Source organism: Phyllostomus discolor, chromosome 4, assembly GCF_004126475.2.
Source record: "Phyllostomus discolor isolate MPI-MPIP mPhyDis1 chromosome 4, mPhyDis1.pri.v3, whole genome shotgun sequence".
Taxonomy (NCBI): Eukaryota; Metazoa; Chordata; class Mammalia; order Chiroptera; family Phyllostomidae; genus Phyllostomus; species Phyllostomus discolor.
In genome coordinates, this window is record NC_040906.2 from 105,804,231 (window position 1) to 105,818,026 (window position 13,796).

General features: G+C 40.4%; 1 pseudogene; it reads right to left on the bottom strand.

Moving 5' to 3' along the window:
* The window catches only part of LOC114494920, a 32,761-nt pseudogene extending 21,499 nt beyond the window's left edge, over positions 1 to 11,262 (bottom strand).
* Between the last annotated feature and the right edge of the window lie 2,534 nt (positions 11,263 to 13,796).

Sequence of the window (13,796 nt, forward strand, 5' to 3'; positions counted from 1 at the left end):
AAAGATATTGTGGCATTGAACAATACCCTTGATGAAATGGACTTTACTGATATATACAGAGCCCTCCATCCAAAAGAAGCTAAATACACATTCTTTTCAAATGTACATGGAACATTTTCAAAGATTGACTACATGATAGGACACAAAACAAGCCTCAAGAATTTCAAGAAAATTGAAATCACACCAAGCATTTTCTCGGACCACAAGGGACTGAAGCTAGAAACCAACCCGAAGGAAAAACAACCAAAACACTCAAAATCATGGAGATTAAATAGCATGCTATTAAACAATGAATGGGTCAAGAATGATATTAGGGAAGAAATTAAAAAGTTTCTGGAAACAAATGAAAATGAACTCACAACAACCCAAAACTTATGGGACACAGCCAAGGCAGTCCTGAGAGGGAAGTTCATAGCGATCCAGGCCCACCTAAAAAAGTTAGAAACATTCCAAACAAACAACCTAACTCTACATCTACAAGAACTCAAGGAACAACAAAAAAGACAGCCCAGAGCAAGTAGAAGGCAGGAAATAACCAAGATCACAGCAGAATTAAATGAGATAGAGACTAAAAGCACAATTCTAAGGATCAATGAATCCAGAAGCTGGTTCTTTGAAAAGATAAACAAAATTGACAAGCCTTTAAGCAGACTCATCAAGAAAAAAAGAGAGAAGATCCAAATAAACACAATCAGAAATGAAAGAGGAGAGATTACAACTGATACCACAGAAATACAAAGCATTGTAAGAAATTACTATGAAAAACTGTATGGCAAGAAATTTGAAAACCTAGGTGAAATGAACAAATTTCTAGAAAAATATAATCTTCCAAAAGTGAATGAAGAATAAGCAGAAAGCCTGAACAGACCAATAACAACAAAAGAAATTGAAGCAGTAATCAAAAAACTCCGAACACACAAAAGCCCTGGGCCAGATGGCTTCACAGGAGAATTCTACAAAGCATTTAAGGAAGAGCTAACCCCTATCCTTCACAGACTATTCCAAAAAATCCAAAAAGATGGAAGACTCCCAAACTCCTTTTATGAGGCCAACATCATCCTAATTCCAGAATCAGATAAAGACACAACAAAGAAAGAAAACTTCAGGCCAATATCACTGATGAACATTGATGCTAAAATCCTCAACAAAATACTGGAAAACCGCATCTAACAATACATTACAAAGATCATACACCATGACCAAGTGGGATTTATTCCAAGGATGCAAGGATGGTACAATATTCACAAATCAGTAAATGTAATACATCACATAAACAAAAGCAAAGACAAAAACCACATGATCATATCAATTGATGCAGAAAAAGCATTTGATAAGGTACATCACCCATTTATGATAAAAACACTCACAAAGTGGGAATAGAGGGAGCATTCCTCAACATAATAGAGGCCATATTTGAGAGACCTACAGCCAACATCATTCTCAATGGGAAAAAATTAAAATCTTTTCCACTAAGATCAGGAACAAGACAAGGCTGTCCACTTTCACCACTTCTATTCAACATAGTACTGGAAGTTTTAGCCACAGTGATCAGACAGGAAAAAGAAATAAAAGGCATCCAAATCTGAAAGGAGGAAACAAAACTGTCACTGTTTGCAGATGACATGATAGTATACATAGAAAATCCTATAGACTCCACCAAAAAATTGCTTGACCTAATAAATGAATTTGGCAAAACAGCAGGATACAAAGTCAATATCCAGAAATCAAAGGCATTTCTGTACACCAACAATGAAACAGAAGAAGCAGAGATCAAAGAAAAAATCCCATTTGAAATAGCAAAAAGAAAAATAAAATATCTAGGAATAAACCTAACCAAAGAGGTAAAAGACCTGTATTTAGAAAACTACATAGTGTCGCAGGTTCGATCCCCAGCCAGGGTACATGCCTGAGTTGCAGGCCATAACCGCCAGCAACCGCACATTGATGTTTCTCTGTCTCTCTCTCCCTCCTTTCCCTCTCTAAAAATAAATAAATAAAATCTTTAAAAAGAAAGAAAACTACATAACACTCAGGAAACAAATCAAGGAAGACACAAACAAATGGAAACATATACTGTGGTCATGGATTGGAAGAATTAATATCATCAAAATGTCCATACTACCCAAAGTAATTTACATATTCAATGCAATTCCTATTAAAGTACCAATGGCATATTTCACAGACATAGAACAAACACTTCAAAAATTGATATGGAATCATAAACGACCCCGAATAGCTGCTGCAATTTTGAGAAAGAAGAGTAAAGCAGGAGGGATCACAATACGTGACACTAAACTATACTACAAGGTCACTGTAATCAAAACAGCCTGGTACTGGCATAAAAACAGGCACATAGACCAATGGAACAGAACAGAGAGCCCAGAAATAAACCCAAGTCTCTATGGTCAATTAATATTTGACAAAGGAGGCAGCAACATAAAATGGAGAAAAAATAGCCTCTTCAACAAATGGTGTTGGGAGAACTGGACAGCCACATGCAAAAAAATGAAACTTGAGCACCAACTTACACCATATACAAAAATAAATTCAAGGTGGATAAAAGACTTAAATATAAACCGTGATATCATTAAAGTTCTAGAGGAGAACGTAGGTAGGAAAATCTCAGATATTTTATGCAGAAACTTTTTTACTGACTTGTCCCCTAGAGCAAGGGACATAAAGGAAAGAATAAACAAATGGGACCTCATCAAAATTGAAAGCTTCTGCACAGCTAAAGAAAACGGTATCAAAATTAAAAGAGAACCAACTGTATGGGAAAACATATTTGCCAACGATACCTCAGACAAGGGTTTAATCTCCAAAATATATAAAGAACTTACATGACTCCACTCTAAGAAGACAAGGAATCCAATTAAAAAATGGGCAAAGGACTTGAACAGACACTTCTCCAAGGAGGACATACAGAAAATCCAAAGACACATGAAACGATGTTCAACATCGCTAGCCATCAGAGAGATGCAAATTAAAACCACAATGAGATACCACTTCACACCAGTCAGAATGGCCATCATAAACAAAACAACAAACAACAAATGTTGGAGAGGTTGTGGAGAAAAGGGGTCCCTAGTGCACTGTTGGTGGGACTGCAGACTGGTACAACCACTATGGAAAGCAGTATGGAACTTCCTCAGGAAACTAAAAATGCATCTGCCTTTTGACCCAGCAATTCCACTGCTGGGACTCTATCCTAAGAACACTAAAACACCAATCCAAAAGAACCTATGCATCCCAATGTTCATAGCAGCACAATTTACAATAGCTAGATGCTGGAAGCAACCAAGATGCCCATCAGTAAATGAATGGATCAAAAAACTATGGTACATTTACACAATGGAATTCTATGCAGCAGAAAGAAAGAAGGAGCTCCTACCCTTTGCAACAGCGTGGACGGAGCTGGAAAGCATTATGCTAAGCGAAACAAGCCAGGCAGTAAAAAACAAATACCATATGATCTCACCTTTAACAGGAACCTAAACAACAAAACAAAGAAACAAGCAAAATATAACCAAAGACACTGAAATAGAAAACAGGCTGAGAGTGACCACAGGGGAGAGAAGAGGGAATTTCAGGGGACAATGGGAAGGGTTCACGGGAACAAATTTAAAGGACACTTGGACAAAAACTAGGGGGAGGGTGGTAATGGGAGGGAAGTGGGGAGGGCTTGGTGGGTGGGCAGGATTGGGAGTAAAAGGGAGAAAACTGTACTTGAGCAATGATTAAAATAAATTTTTTTAAAAAAAGAAAAGAAAACAAGTGGTGAAAGTGGACAACTTGTCTTGTTCCTGATCATAGGGTGAAAACTTTTAGTTTTTGCTCATTGAATATGATGTTGACTGTAGGTCTCTTGAATATGGCCTTTATTATGTTGAGGAATGCTCCCTCTATCCCTATTTTGCTGGGTGGATTTATCATAAATGAGTGCTGAACCTTATCAAATGCCATCTCAACATCTATTGAAATGAAGACGTGATTTATGTCTTTCGTTTTGTTTATGCGGTGTATTATGTTAATGATTTGTCACTATTATTCCATCCTTGTATCCCTGGGATGAATCACACTTGACCATGGTGTATAATCTGTTTAATGTATTGCTGGATCCAGTTTGCCAATATTTTGTTAAGGATTTTAGCATCTATGTTCATCAGAGATATTGACTATAGTTTTCTTTCTTTGTTGTGTTTTTATCTGGTTTTGAGATTAGGATAATACTGGCCTCATAAAAAGAATTTGGGTGTCTTCTCTCTTCTTGAATTTTTTGGAATAGTTTGGTAAGGATAAGCATTAGCTCTTCCCTAAATGTTTGGTAAAATTCACCTGTGAAACCATCCAGGCCAGGGTTTTTGTGTGGCAGGAGTTTTTTGATTACTGCTTCAGTTTCACTGGTTGTTATCATTCTTTTCCAAGTTTCCACTTCTTAATTCAGCTCTGGAAAATTATATATTTCTAGAAATTTCTCCATTTCACCTTGCCTTTCAAATTTCTTGGCATGTAATTAATTGTTCATTGTAATTTCTGAGAATCCTTTGTATTCCTGTGGTATCTTTTGTAATTTCTCTTCTTTTGTTTCTGATTTTATTTATTTGGGTCCTCTGTCTTTTTTTTTCTTTTGATGAATCTGGTTAAAGGCTTGTCTATTTTTTTATCCTTTCAAAGAATCAGCTTCTGTAATTATTGATCCTTAAATTGCTCTTTTAGTCTCTATGTCACTTAATTCACTCTGAACTTGATTATTACCTTCCTTCTACTTATACTGGGCTTTGTTTGTTGTTGTTCCTGTAGTTCTTGTAGATGTAGGATTGGCCTGTTAATTTGAGATTTTTCTATCTTTTTTTTAGGTAAGCCTCTATTGCTATAAACTTTGCTCTCAGGACTACCTTTGCTGTGTCCCATAGCTCTTTTGCTGTTGTGTGTTCATTTGTTTCCATAATTTTTTTCTTTGATCTTGTCGTTAACCCATTCATTATTTAATAGTATGTTATTCAGTCTCCATGTATTTTAGTGTTTTTGAGTTTTCTCCTTGAGGTTGGTTTCTGGTTTCAAGCCATTGTGATCTGAGAAAATGCCTGATGTGATTTTTATTTTTCTTGAATTTGTTGAGGCTTGTTTTTTTGTCCTACCATGTGGTCATTCTTTGAAAATGTTTGATGTGTATTTCAAAAAAATGTATATTTTGCTTCTTTTGGGTGAAAAGTTCTATATGTGAATACCAATGAAGTCCATTTGATCTACAATGTTGTTCAATGCCACCATATACTTGCTGATACTTTCTTTCAGCCTGTTCAAGACTTCGAGTGATCCACAGTCTATGTCTGTGTCCTTCAGCTGTTAACCTAACTAATCTGTAATCAGCAGTCAGGCTTAAGCACCAGAAGGGTGGGGCAGAATAATTTTTGTTGGTGGGCCTCTTGCTTCCTCTCAGGTTGACACCATTCAGGGGAGAGTGAAGAGTGCTCAGCCTGAGAGAGATATCTCCTACAGTATGGGGAATTCTCAGCACAGGGATCTTGGTAGCTGTTCCCTCAATTCTCTCCCCAAAGCCACCAACCCCAGATTCTCCTCAAGTGTCTCTAGTTCACTCTGCCCTCCCTCTGCCAGAGCCCTGGGTAAGTGGTTGCAAACTAAATCTTGTAGGTTGGCCCTTTAAGAGGCTCTCTGCATCTCCAGCCATCATTCCCTGACAGACAGAAACCCTGCCACTTTTCACAGCTAGATGTTATCTGGATTCCTTTCCCGCTCTGGTGCTGTAGGCTGAGGAGCCAAGCTTGGGGTGTAGACCCCACACTTCTCAGGGGGAACATCCCCAGCCACTGAAATATCCTTCCAGCACTTCAGCTGCTACCCATGGGAGCCCAACCAGACCTCTCACATCTCCTCTGCACTCCGTGCCAGTCACTTTGTGGTGAATTGGTTTTTTCTGTCTGTCTGTGGTTGTAAGACTTCTCTCCAACTATTGTTTGGTTGTTTTTTCTGGATGATTTCTCTATAGTTTATTTGTAATTCCAGATTGGTCTTAGGAGGAGGTTAGTGTAGCTTCCACTTACTCCTCCACCATCTTTGATCTTCCAAAAGATAGTGAAATGATTTTACATAACAGAACTGTACGAAAGTATAGAGAAAAACATTATTATACTATATTTTTTAAAGTTTATATTTGAAAATCACTGTAAATGCCACCATAAATTATATAAAAATCACAAATCAATATGTGAAATGATTATCAATCATTGAGTATCCAGCTATATAAAACGTACTTAAGATGCAGTATATAAAACTTAAATGAACAAAAGGTACTGTCCTAGTTTTCTACCACTGCCATAAATAATTAGTGCTAACTTAGCAGATTAAAACAACACTCCTTTATTATCTCTGGTTTCTGGGTCAGAAGTCTAGGCAGGGCTCAACTGTGCTCTCTGCTTAAGGTCTCACAAGACTGAAATCACAAGCTGAGGTTTCATTTCTCTGAGGATTAGGGTCCTCCTCAGCCAGGCCTGCTGGCTCTTAGCAGAATTATTTTCCTTGCCTGTGTTAAGTTCCTATTTCAGGCTGGCTGTCAGCAGGGAGCCACTCAGCTCCTGGAGGCACCTCTCAGATCCTTCCTTGGGCCCTCCCCATATTCAAAATCAGCAACAGCAAATCTCCCTCGCATTGAATCTCTCTTTGAAAGAGTTCAGTTCCATTTAAGTGCTCACCTTATTAGGTCATGCTAACCCAGAATAATACCTGTTTCTTAAGGTCAACTCACATATGAATGTTCAAATCATGTGAACCCCCAAATTAATTTTTCCCTTAAGCTGGTATTAGTAGGGTTTTCATCATGTGCAGCTGAAAAACTACTATCTAATAAAGCCTCCATTGCCGATTACAGTGGGGTGAGTCATATTCAATTAATAATCATTGTTTTTGCCCCAGTGCACACAGACAGGGCCCTTGACAGGAGATCCCTGTGCTGTCAGTTCCATTCCTCACAGCACTAGGCATAAGGTACCATCACTGACACAAAATGAGTGCACTTGCACCATACGTGAAACTCATCAGACCACAGTGGGAGCCAGGAGAGGCTGCTGCACACAATCCCAGCTCCGAGGCCCCGTGGATGGTGGAAAATTGAATTTGTTTCATACCTCATGCCACATTCTTCTGTGGTACCTGAGTTAGACCAAGTGTGGAGACCCATGATTTTCTAGCCTCCTTGCCTGGATAGTGCCCTCTTTGGAGTGTAAATGAACTTGAGAATCTGACTTTTGCTTTGCTCAGTGTTTCCCCACTAACCACCACCATTCTACATGAGCAGAATTGGAACACAAGTGATATGAAAATCTATTTAATTTTGAAAAAAATTATTGAAAAATAAGAACTTGAGATTTAATTCATAGTCAGTCTTCAGAAAGAGAACAAGGTCTGAAGTGCCAACTGAGCATACTTGGGGTTCAAACAAACACAGCCGGTAGCACAGGGAATGAGCCACCAGCAACAGGGTGCAGAACAGTCACAGGCAGAAATGCAGGAAAGACAAGAACCAAAAGAAGACAAGGCAGCTGCTTCTCAGTCCCATGGGAGCAGGATCTCGATGGGTGACAGCTGGCATGGGTGGCTTGCTCAAGGGCCTGATGGAAGGCAGGCTGGGTAAAAACAGGAAGAGAGGTGACAGTCCCAGGAAGAAGAATGTTTGTGTCAGTGCTCAAGCCCTGGAGGAGAGAGTAGAAAGAGTCATAAGCCACACCACCCCTGAATAAATTCAGCCCCTGCCCACCCTGGGGCCTGTCTGCAGGATCAGGACTCAAAGGTTAATCTTGTATCAACACCTGCTCCCCATCCCCTCCCCTGGCAATGAGTAAACACCACACTCTGCTAAATTGAGCACAGACCTCAGCTTGAATGGGCATAACAAAATGCTTTGGTGAAGCACAGTCCAGCGACTAAAGGAATGGTAAGAACTGTAATTCCCTGTCATCTCAAGTTCAGCAAGTTCAGCAGCATTTTCTGTAATTTGGACTCTGGGGCACATCCAAACCTCACCAAATGGCTGAGGCCAAAGTTTCGGTCTTAGTCTGGGAAGTGATCTCTGAAGTTTCCTGCAGAGACTATGAAAAATGTTCCAGAATTTTCTTTGTCCCCAACTCACATTAGAATGAATGTGGTATGAAGCCAGAACAATCTAACAGAAGCATGTCAAGACAAATCCACTCATCCCCTTTTACTATCTTATGTGAGTCATAGTTCTGGGCAAGAAGAATGGGAATATTACCTGTGAGTGGAGCCTCAGGGGTTCTATCATCAGGAAGAATGAAAAGAGAAAGGAAAAAAGTTCATAGACCTGAGTAGAGGGAAAATTGTATCTGTTTCTCCTTATCTCACCCTCCAAAAGGAAATTCACAAACTCCAGATGTTCTCCCCTGCACAGCCACCCAGACTCAATAAGACTTCAACTGCCATACAGTGAGAGCACCCCAAAGTCACTGAGCCAGTCACTGAAGGAAGATGAAGAGAGGCTGTAGTGCACTGTTGGTGGGACTGCAGACTGGTGCGGCCACTGTGGAAAACAGTATGGAATTCCCTAAGAAAACTGAAAATGAAACTGACTTTTGACCTGGCAATTTGACTGCTGGGATTATATCCTAAGGATCCTGAAACACCAATTCAAAAGAACCTATGCACCTCAATGTTCATAGCAGTACAATTCACAATAGCCAAGTGCTGGAAGCAACGTAAGTGTCCATCAGTAAACAAGTGGATAAAAAACTGTGGTACATATTTACACGATGGAATACTATGCAGCAGAAAGGAAAAAATGAACTCCTACCCTTTGTGACAGCATGGATGGAACTGGAGAGCATTATGCTAAGTGAAATAAGTCAGGCGGTAAAAGACAAATACCATATGATCTCACCTATAAGTGGAACCTAATCAGCAAAACAAAGACAGAAACATTGAAATAAAGAACAAACAGACAATAACCAGAGGGGAGAGGGGCAGGGGGAAATGATGGAAAGATGGGGAAGGGTCATCGAGAAACATGTATAAAAGACCCATGGACAAAGCCAAAGAAGGGGGTAGGATTGAGGGTGGGTGATGGGGGTGGGTAGTATGGGGGTGAGTGGTAGGGGGAAAATGGGGGCAACTGTAGTTGAACAACAATAAAAAAATTATATAATAAAATATTGAAGAGTTGGAAAAAAAAAGAAACCTTCACCACTCACCTCTGTGATGAAGCAAACTTGATCTAGGACAAGAAGGTCTAGTCTCCCTAATTTCTGCAACCTTCCTCCATCCTCACCTCAGCTTCCCTTCCTCTTGGTGTGAGGTAGGAAAAGTCACAACAGATTGCTACTGTCCCAGCCCCAGTCTTCCCCCATTTTCTCCCAACACGCCTTACCTTTCTTCTTCCAAATGGGGGTGATAAGGCCCAAATAAAGACCAGCCCCAGCACAAAACCCTGAATTCCACTCAGTATCTTGCTCTGGGCAGATTCACGCTGTGCCCCTGGGGAGTAAAAGCCTGCAGATCAGTGTCTGTCCCCACACTCCACAGTGTCCTCACCTGGAAGCCTGGATTCTACTCCAGGACACAAGACACAGAGGACCTCTGAGAGCAAATAGAGGAAGGTCAAAGGCATGCATAGGCCCCAAGATGGCAGTGTAGATGGAAGACACGGAGGCAGGGGGTTTTAGCTCCTCAGGAAGTATGTCCATCTATATCCCCACAGACCTTCTCCAAGATACCAGCCTTAATGTCGAAGCCGAGAACTCCAACACCGAGGAGACACACTGCCAAGGCTGAACTGCAGCCCGGGGAGTCAGGTTATATAAAGGGATTGCCATAATGTCTTGAGAGAAAATAAAATCAGTGTTCAACAAATGTGCCTTTTAGCTTGAGATAATGGGATCTCAGTCTTCCATAATCCCAGAAATTAGATCAGAGAGTTATGTAGGGGAGAAGGTATGAGATATGCCTGACAGACCAGAGATAAGGAAGGCACTCACTCCACCAGACCAGGGTCCTCCCTGCCCTGTGTGTTTTCTGAGTTCATGGTGCCCATGAAGTAAGTGCCCCTTACGTCACTCCACTGTGATGGGGCTTTGGAGGCTGGGGTGCTCCGCATGGCAGGTGTAGACATCTCCTCACAGTGAGAATGTTTCTAGCATCACAAGAATCCGGTAGTTCCAGTCCCCACTCCTAATACAACCCTAGCTGTCTCCTCCTGTTCATTCCAGAACCATGTGACTTTAACTTGGCAAGGATAGAAATTTGTCACCGAGCAGACCAGCAGGTTATGGTGGTCTAGGACCTCTGTCCTGGCTGGGGAGATGGTCACTGTAGGCTCCAGGGGCAGAAATAACAGACAAAGAAGGTTAGAGGATGAGGCAGCAAAGAACTTGTCACCATGGGCTCAAGTCCTTCCTTTTGTACTAAAGTAGAAGGGTGACAAATTTTAAATCGTCTTTTATTAGAAACCCAGCTCCGGTTTTACTCAGCTGACTTGTTAGCCAGCTCTTTAGGGAAATTATACCTTTACTTAGATTTTACTTAGTTATTAAACAAAATAACTTATGTGAAAACTCTTTGCATCATGGACTGATAATGTTTTAAATGTGCATGTATATACATATATGTGCATATATACACATATGTGCACACAGTTGGGGGACCAGCTCTGACCCACAGGCAGGGAACAGAATTAGATGTAGCAGGAGCTATAGGAGTCCATCAACAACATGAGGGGCTCCCAGCCAGCCAGATAGGGCTGGGTCCTGTGACCTTTGAAGGACTGAAGTTCAGAGCAGTGACATGGCAGCCGCTGCCCCAAATGCAGAGTTCATTCTGCCTGAATTTCAATCTCCCTTCCCAGCCAGGCCTTCCAGCCAGGCCTCTCCCTTGGAAGGTGAAACCCCTCCCAGGACCACCAAGCTGATCCCTTCCCTGGGGCCCTCCCCACTAGGATCTGGGCGAAGAAGCTCTGGCCCATCCCCTCTCACCTCTCCACTGAACAGTGTAGTGAACAGTCTGCTTGAAACTATGTCTGCACAGCGTGTCCGCCTGTCCCAGATGCTCTGCCTGGAGGTTCTTCTGGCTGTTTCAACTCTGCGCACTTGACTGCCCCAGCTGTGACAGCTGCGAACACCCCCACGTCGCTGTCAAAGTGCAAGATCTCCACCTAATTGTAGATTTGTCTGGCTACCAGCTGCACACGCAGGGTCCTGCTAGTGAAGTAACACATGCCCTTAAACAGGTACACCAAGTCCTCTGCAGGAAACCACCGCTTCACCTTCAGTACACCTTACTCTCAACCAACCACTTCGAGTGGGGACGGAGGGGAAGGGAAGGAAGACAACCGCACAGCCAAGAGAGCAAACAAAACCTGCTCTCAACCCTCAGAATTTGATCCACAGGAAGAATTTAGATGGCTTCTCTGCCTCAGATTCTGAACACTATTAAAGAAAATTGCATGTAAAGCAAGAAAAATAACGGAGTAATTAATGACAGGTAATGAAGAAATAAAACTGTCAGTTGTTTGCATATGAGAAATCTGTTAATAAAGAAATCCCAAATAGTCTACTGCTAAATGAATCTCAAGCAATAGTTTATCAAGTAGCTGGATACAAGATCCATTTTAAAACATTATATAGACCAAGAACAAATTTTCAATTATCACCACACTGAAAAGAACATTATCTAGGAATAAAACCTACAAAAGATATACAAGATTTCTTGAAGGAAATAAAATTGTATGAGATATATTAAATGATTCCTAACTAAATTTAAAAAATATATTTTCTGCATGGATTAGAAGACTCAGTATTCTAAACATGACAATTATCCCAAGTGAATTTATGGATTTTATGCATTTTAATTAAAATTCCTAGAGTTTTTTTATTACTTAAAACTTCATAAGCTGATTCTAAAATTTAATAAAAGGAGCAAAGATTAGCCAAACTGCTATTGAAGAAGTGAATATTATAAAAAATTCTGTTCTACTAAATATCAAAATATCAAATAAAGCTGTGATAATTACATACTGTGTAATACATGTACAGTACTATGTACTGATACAGACATAGGAAAATAGGCAGATGGCACAATATGTCCCAAAATAAGTTCCATGAATATACTCACACTGAATGTATGACCAAGGTGGCATAGTCAGTGGGGAGACAGTGTTTTTGTTACTAAGTGGTGTTCCCATGGTGGGGAAGAGAGATAGGGGGACATATGCCTCACATCATTTACAAACTAAACCTAGATGAGTTAAAGACCTGCAAATGAAATGCAATACTACAAAGTCATCTTCATGACTTTGGAGTTGTAAAGTGTTTCTTAAACAAATCATTTAAAAAAACTAACCTTACAGAGAAAATTTTGATAAATTCAACTTCACTAAAATTAACAACTTCTGCCCATCAAAAAAGTCATTAAGAGGGTTAAAAGGACAAGCCAAAAAATACAAACAAGTGTCTGCAAAGCACCTACTGACAATGGGCTTGATACACAATATATTTGTATATCTTTTTTAAAAAATAAGATAAGCAATATAATAGAAAAAATAAGAAAATATCTAAATAGATATTTCAAAAAGAATAAATACCAATGGACAATAAATATGCAAATGGCTCATCCTTATTAGTAATCAGAGAAATGTGAATTAAAAACATGGTGAAACAGCACTGCACACCCACAAAGTAGGGAAACACAAGGAAGTGTAAACATCCAAGAGCTGCCGACAACGGGGCTCTCTTGTGAATGGCTGTGCAAGTGGCAGAGACAAACAATGTGCATGGCGGTCGGACAGTCTCTTGCAGAGCTGAAGATAAGCAGACTGTCATGACCCACCGATTCCAAGTATGCACTCCAGTCTAAGAAAGTCAGGCTCGTGTGCTCCAGGACACATGGGAAAATAGAAGCAACCCCAAAGTGCGTCCACATCAGAGTGGTGAGTACAGTGTTGCACCCTCATCAAGTGGAATCTAGTCCATGACAATGAAAATGGACGGACGGCTGGTACCTGAGAGGTCTGGACAGATCTCCGCAGACATAGGACTGGACAAAAGAAGCAAGATGAAATATATTTATGAAACATTTGAGGGTAAATACTAATATATATTGTTTAAGGACACATTCATGTATGTTAAACACATAAAAAAGTAATGATATTAAGGTTACAAGGGTCACAATAGTGCTGACTTCTAGGAAGTAAAAGTGGGTGTAATTGGGAAGAGGCACATGGTACTCTTATGGGGTACTAGTGATATTCAGTCATTTTTGACGTGATTATTAATTATTTGGATACTTCTTTATAATTTTAGTTAAATTTTTTATATATGCTTGACATAATACCTGTATTATGTTATATTTCAGAGTAATTAATTTTAGAAACTGGAATAATAATACCCTAGAGTCATCCTTGTGTGTGTGTTAGATTTAGTGAGGTGGTTTGTGTAATGCTATCACCACAGAACTGGGGAATCAGTGAATGCCAAATAAATATTAGTTTTTCTTGTTTTCCACCATTCTCATAGCTCTATTCACCATCGATACTGACTCAGGATTGTACATCAGTTCAAACTTAGTGACAGTCGCTGCGTGTCCTCAGGCCATGAGGGTTCTCATCTGAGACGCCACAGCATTACCTCCGTGACTCCGCTGCTTGCACTCAGGAGAGGATGGTACTCAGCAGACAGTGAGCTGCTGAGACTGGCTGCTTGAGTTTCTGCAGCTCTGAGTCCCACAGTACATGAACCCCGCTTGTCCAGAACGTCCCTTGGTGGCAATCCTTTTAACTT